This window comes from Mesoplodon bidens, assembly GCF_964165515.1.
Source record: "Mesoplodon bidens genome assembly, chromosome: 3".
Classification (NCBI taxonomy): domain Eukaryota; kingdom Metazoa; phylum Chordata; class Mammalia; order Artiodactyla; family Ziphiidae; genus Mesoplodon; species Mesoplodon bidens.
The window spans coordinates 20316758-20322650 of record NC_138178.1 but is presented as its reverse complement, the minus strand read 5'-3'; positions in this window follow the sequence as shown (position 1 = coordinate 20322650).

The following is a 5893-nucleotide window of genomic DNA, read 5'->3' as shown; positions in this document are numbered from 1 at the left end:
ATAGTTCCCTGGGCTATGCAGTAGGACCTCGTTGTTAAATACCTTTATTATGATAATACATTCCTTTATAAATACCAAGGAAATAACAAAAAGATGCCTGGGGAAGCTGGACAGGAGGACCACAGTCAGCTAGAATGATGTTCCAAAGCTGCTGTCCGGGCCTCACAGCAGAATCCTCTCCTCTGCATCCTCTCAAGCTTGCACGCTTCATCTCACTTTCTATTCATAGCCAAGTTTCTAGGAATAGCAGTCTGCATGTGCTTCCTCCACTTCCTCACCTCCCACTCATTCCTCATTCCATAAAATCTAGATCTTGCCCCACACTCTGCTGAAACTGCACCTATGACCTACCTCCTAGCTGTCAGATGCAACCAAATACTTTTCAGTCTTTATGGAGCAGCTTTGAATATGCAACAACACACAGACTTAAAGAAATGTTCTATTTATATGTTTCCCCTTCTAAAAATTAATCTGTTTCTAAGCTCCCTTTCCCTCTAGGTAGGTAAGAAATCCAATCTCTGCCATTATTGGGGTTCCCTTCCTGACCTGGGTCATGCAAGATTCCAGAGGGTTTTAGACAGCACACAACACTGGGGGTGGGATCTTTGGTTCCCAAGAGTCTGGAGTGACCTGCTTCTTGCCCATGGGGGATGAATAAGCTCCCCTGCTTCTGTTCTAAACCGGGCACAGGGGGTGCTGTCTAGACTAGATAACCTCGTTCCCCACTAGGTGGACACTGCACCTGCCACATGCCCCGGGTTCCTAAGGGGAAAGGCCTTGGGCCCCACTGCTCTGAGCGTCCACGGGCTTCAATTCATTCCCAGTCCCTTAGGACACTGTCCTCACTAAACAGTCCAGTCCCAAGTCTGCAGTATCCTTGGAGCGCTTCCTCTGCTCTCAAACAGTTCAACTCCTTGTGAGCCCCTCAAGGGACAAGGGAATCCTTGATCTCCAAACTGAAAATCCCCCTTGGGCAGGGGAAGGGTGAACTGTCTCCCAAGGATCTGTATTCTCATGAACTGAAGCCTCGGTAGATTACCTCGTGGCACTTGCCTTGCTTCAGCTCTCTGAGGCCTAAAACAATCTCCCTCCTCCAAAGTCTCTCTTCCTTTGAATCTTGTGAGCATGCTCACTGAGTTTTTTTCTTTCTCTCTGACTATTCTTTCTTAGTCCTCTTTGTTCTGCCCATCCCTAAATCAATGTGTTTTTTTCCTCCTAGAAGTATTTTGAAAGATTACACACTCTCCCTGTACCTTTTTTTTTTTTTTTTTTGCGGTACGCGGGCCTCTCACTGCTGTGGCCTCTCCCGTTGCGGAGCACAGGCTCTGGACGCGCAGTCCCAGCAGCCATGGCTCACGGGCCCAGCTGTTCCATGGCATGTGGGATCTTCCCGAACCGGGGCACGAACCCATGTCCCCTGCATCAGCAGGCGGACTCTCAACCCCTGCGCCACCAGGGAAGCCCTAAGTTGGCATCTTAAAAAATATTATCTTAAGTCTAAATAGTTGCAAGAATGAGTTTTCTAATGAATATTTTCAAATGAAACTGTTATATGATTCTTCTAAATAAATCTAATGGAATCTACGAAGCCTGGTGATTTGTTATAACCCACTATCATCATATTTTAAAATATTTGAACAACCTCTTTTTTAACAGATGGCATTTTATATGGTTTTTCCCCCTTTAATATCACATTTCCTTTCCCACAGAATTTTTCCTTAATACAGTTTACACTTTACAGCCTTTTATTGACCACTTTCTTACTTATACAGATGAGGAAACTAAGACTCTGTGAGGTGAGGTGAAAAGTCAAGTATATTCAGAAAAACATGAAGGAAATAAAAGATTTATTCTCTGCCTTGACTTGGTTGGAGAAAGTTACTTAAATAAAGATATTAAAAATCAACACATGCCTGTACATGCAAGTAACCAAACTACTACTCAGGCAGATGGTACAAAGGATAATTTTCCACTCGTTTTAATTTAAAAAGTAGATTTATAATCTACAGAAAGGTACTGTATCTCATTTCCTCATGGAAATACGAAAAAATTAAAATTGGTTGCTGGAAAATAAATTCATTAAACTACAGTATCTAAGACCCAATTTGATTAAGAACTATCAATGATTAAACGGTTGTTTAGCCAGAAACTGAGGTGAGATGTGTCATTTCCTTGGCTTCCTTCCAACAATTTAATTCCATACAAAGGAAAAAAGTAAGGTTTTCCCATTCTTTTATTGTGTTTTTGACATAGTCATTCACTGAATGTACATTTCCTGTCCTGAGTAAGGGGTCTGTGGATTGTGGGGAAAAACAACATCTTTGGCTCTACAGGTCTTGAACAAGTATTGTTTGTAACAAACCCCAGGGAAAGGGCAGCTGGGGAGTCCTTTGAGTTTTTGTTCAACCCAGACTATGCAATTTCCTCTTTTCCTATGATGGTAGTCAAGGGACTTCCCTGGTGGCACAGTGGTTAAGAATCCGCCTGCCAGGCTTCCCTGGTGGCACAGTGGTTGGGAGTCCGCCTGCCGATGCAGGGGACACGGGTTCGTGCCCCGGTCTGGGAGGATCCCAAGTGCCGCGGAGCGGCTGGGCCCGTGAGCCATGGCCGCTGAGCCTGCGTGTCCGGAGCCTGTGCTCCACAACGGGAGAGGCCACAACAGTGAGAGGCCCGCGTACCGCAAAAAAAAAAGAAAAGAATCTGCCTGCCAACACAGAGGACACGGGTTCAATCCCTGGTTGGGAAAGATCCCACATGCCGCAGAGCAACTAAGCCCATGTGCCACAACTACTGAGCCTGAGCTCTAGAGCCCACGAGCCACAACTACTGAGCCGGGTGCCATAACTACTGAAGCCCACGCGCCTAGAGCCTATGCTCCGAAACGAGAAGCCACCACAATGAGAAGCCCGCGCACCACAACAAATAGTAGCCCCCACTTGCCGCAGCTAGAGAAAGCCTGTGTGCAGCAACGAAGACCAACACAACCATAAATAAATAAATAAATAAATTGGTTGTGGTGGTGGTCAAGCAATGATCAACCAAGTCTTTAAAACTGTACTTCTTTTCTCTCTCTCTCTTTTTTTTTCTTTTGTTGTTTCCCTGTCTCTTGTCTTTGGATCTTATTTGTCATTGGCTGAGATGTCTGTATTGTTTATCTTTTTTTTTCTTTACTTTTTGGCCACACCACACAGCATGTGGGCTCTTAGTTCCCTGACCAGGGATTGAGCCTGCACCCGCTGCATTGGGAGCACAGAGTCTTAACCACTGGACTGCCAGGGAAGTCCCTGTACTGTTTATCTTTACTGTTTTATCTTCACAGATAAATCAAACTTTCAGTTTCCTTAGTCATATTTATTACTCTCATTTTCATCTCATTGTTTGTACCTTTTTGGACTTTGGATACACAACACCAAGCTTCTGTTGGCTGATAATGAGTGAGGTCTACTCTATTAGCATGTGTTTTATCTGGCAAAGACCTGCAGAGGTAAGAATGCAGCCAGTCAATGAACAAGGGGAGGTGCACTGTGAGCTAAGGAGTAGATGCATTCCAGTCCAACCTATATAAAGTCATACTCCTTACCTGAGATCTTTGACTCCACTGTGAAATCGGAAATGATGGAGGAAGCACAGCTTCCATTTTATAGGAGCCAAAGGGAAACTGAGGGTCTCCAGGATGTTCTGAGTTTAAGTGTCCCCAGTTCCATCTCTGGGCTTGGAGCTGCTTCCAATGTTTCCAGACCAGCTGGTGATGGATCCTTTGGGGACTGCGGAGTTCACAGGGCTGAAGGGGCTGAGACGTGAAATACGCTCCACGTCAATGTCTCCATTTCTGTTACACTGCCAACCTCAGTGGCACCCAAAGTACACAGGACATTACTAATATCACTGAATATAATAATTTAGAACATTCTATGATCACAAAACGAATGTTTTTTTGTAAAAACTTCAAACAGAACAGTGTTTTGGAGAACAAAAGTCAAAGTTCCACTTCGCACAGCTCCTTCCCGCATAGAAATTTACTGATAAGAGTATGAGCTGAATCAATCCATATCTTATCTATTTACACGCATTTACATACATGTGCACACACACACAGCATACTGCTTTTAAAACCTGAACCGTATACAATTTATATTATTCTGTGATTTAGATTTTCATTTAACAATACACTTTAGAGTTCATTTTATGCCATTATATATAGACTGACTTCATTTTTGTTAGGAGTTGTGTAATGTTTCAGATGTACTACAACTTATTTGACTAATCTTCTATTGGTGGACATTTAGGTTATTTGCAGTGTCTGGGTATTGCAAACAAAGGGGCAAGAGACATCCTTGTACATAATTTTGTGCACATCTGCCAGGATTTCTGCAGGATAGATTCAAAGAAGAATCATTGGGCTATTGGATACCTGCATTTCAATGTGCATAGAATTAGATAGCAATTTATGGACACCTTTTCTTTTTGACCTTACGTTTTTTTATTTTGATTTATTTTTTTATTTTTTTGTGGTACGCGGACCTTTCACTGTTGTGGCCTCTCCTGTTGCGGAGCACAGGCTCTGGATGCGCAGGCTCAGCAGCCATGGCTCACGGGCCCAGCTGCTCCGCGGCATGTGGGATCTTCCCAGACCGGGGCACGAACCCGTGTTCCCTGAATCGGCAGGCGGACTCTCAACCACTGTGCCACCAGGGAAGCCCCTGACCTTATGCTTTTAACTTGCAAAAGACAATCATACATGTTTCAAGCTGGGAGAGATCATGCCAATGTTGGGAGAGGTCTGATCTCCACAGTGGGGGTATGTCTAAGTCCATTAATGTTGCTTTAACAAAAATTCCATAGGGCTTCCCTGGTGGCGCAATGGTTGAGAGTCCGCCTGCCGATGCAGGGGACACGGGTTCGTGCCCCGGTCCGGGAAGATCCCACATGCCACGGAGCGGCTGGGCCCGTGAGCCATGGCCACTGAGCTTGCGTGTCCGGAGCCTGTGCTCCGCAACGGAAGAGCCCACAACAGTGAGAGGCCCACGTACTGCAAAAAAAAAAAAAAAAGAAAAAAGAAATTATGGTAATAATAATGTATTTAAGTTAACAGATTTCCCCCCCCTTGATTTCAGTATTTCTTCATCCTGAATAAAGTAAGCTTCCAATTTAAAACTCCTCTCCAATTTTTCTCAGGTGTGTTTAAGACTCAGCCTGGTACTATAGTTTTTAATATTTTCCAAACAGGAACTAAATACTTTTTTTGTATGCCAAAGAACTGTTAATCTTGCAAAGAGCTCTTTAACTGGGGTGGAAGAAGTTGGGAAGATGTGAATAGTGATGATATGTCCAGGGTTTCAGAGCCATTTCTCATTTAGTCCTCCTAACAATCCAGGAGGTGAGCATTATTGTTCATCTGCCAGCAGAGGAAACTCATGCTCAAAAAGATCAGGCAATAGCTAAGTGACAGCCAGGATGGAACCAGGTCTGCTTGAACTTAATCTCTGCTCCTGCAGTGATTAGGGCTGAATTCTTCAGACTAACAACAACAATGAAAAAGAGCAGAAATTAGTTCTTTAAGAAAGACTAAAAGGAGAAGCTCCAAAGAAAACCAAAAGAATTATCATCCTCAAAGATGAAGGAAATAATCATTTTAACCCCCAGAAATGGACTGTGTACCAAAGCCTTTCCCCAAATTGATCATGAAATTTACAAAAAGATGTGATGAGTAAGTGACACTGGGTTTTTGGACAGTTGGGGGACAGGTGCACTAACTTGACACAAACACAGCAGGACATCACATTGTAAACATTTAGAACCAGCAATAACCTGGATACAGACTCTAAATAGTCCTAAGAGCCAACACCCACCCTTAGCTTGGTAGGTCCAGACCTATCAGACCTCTGAGCCTTAC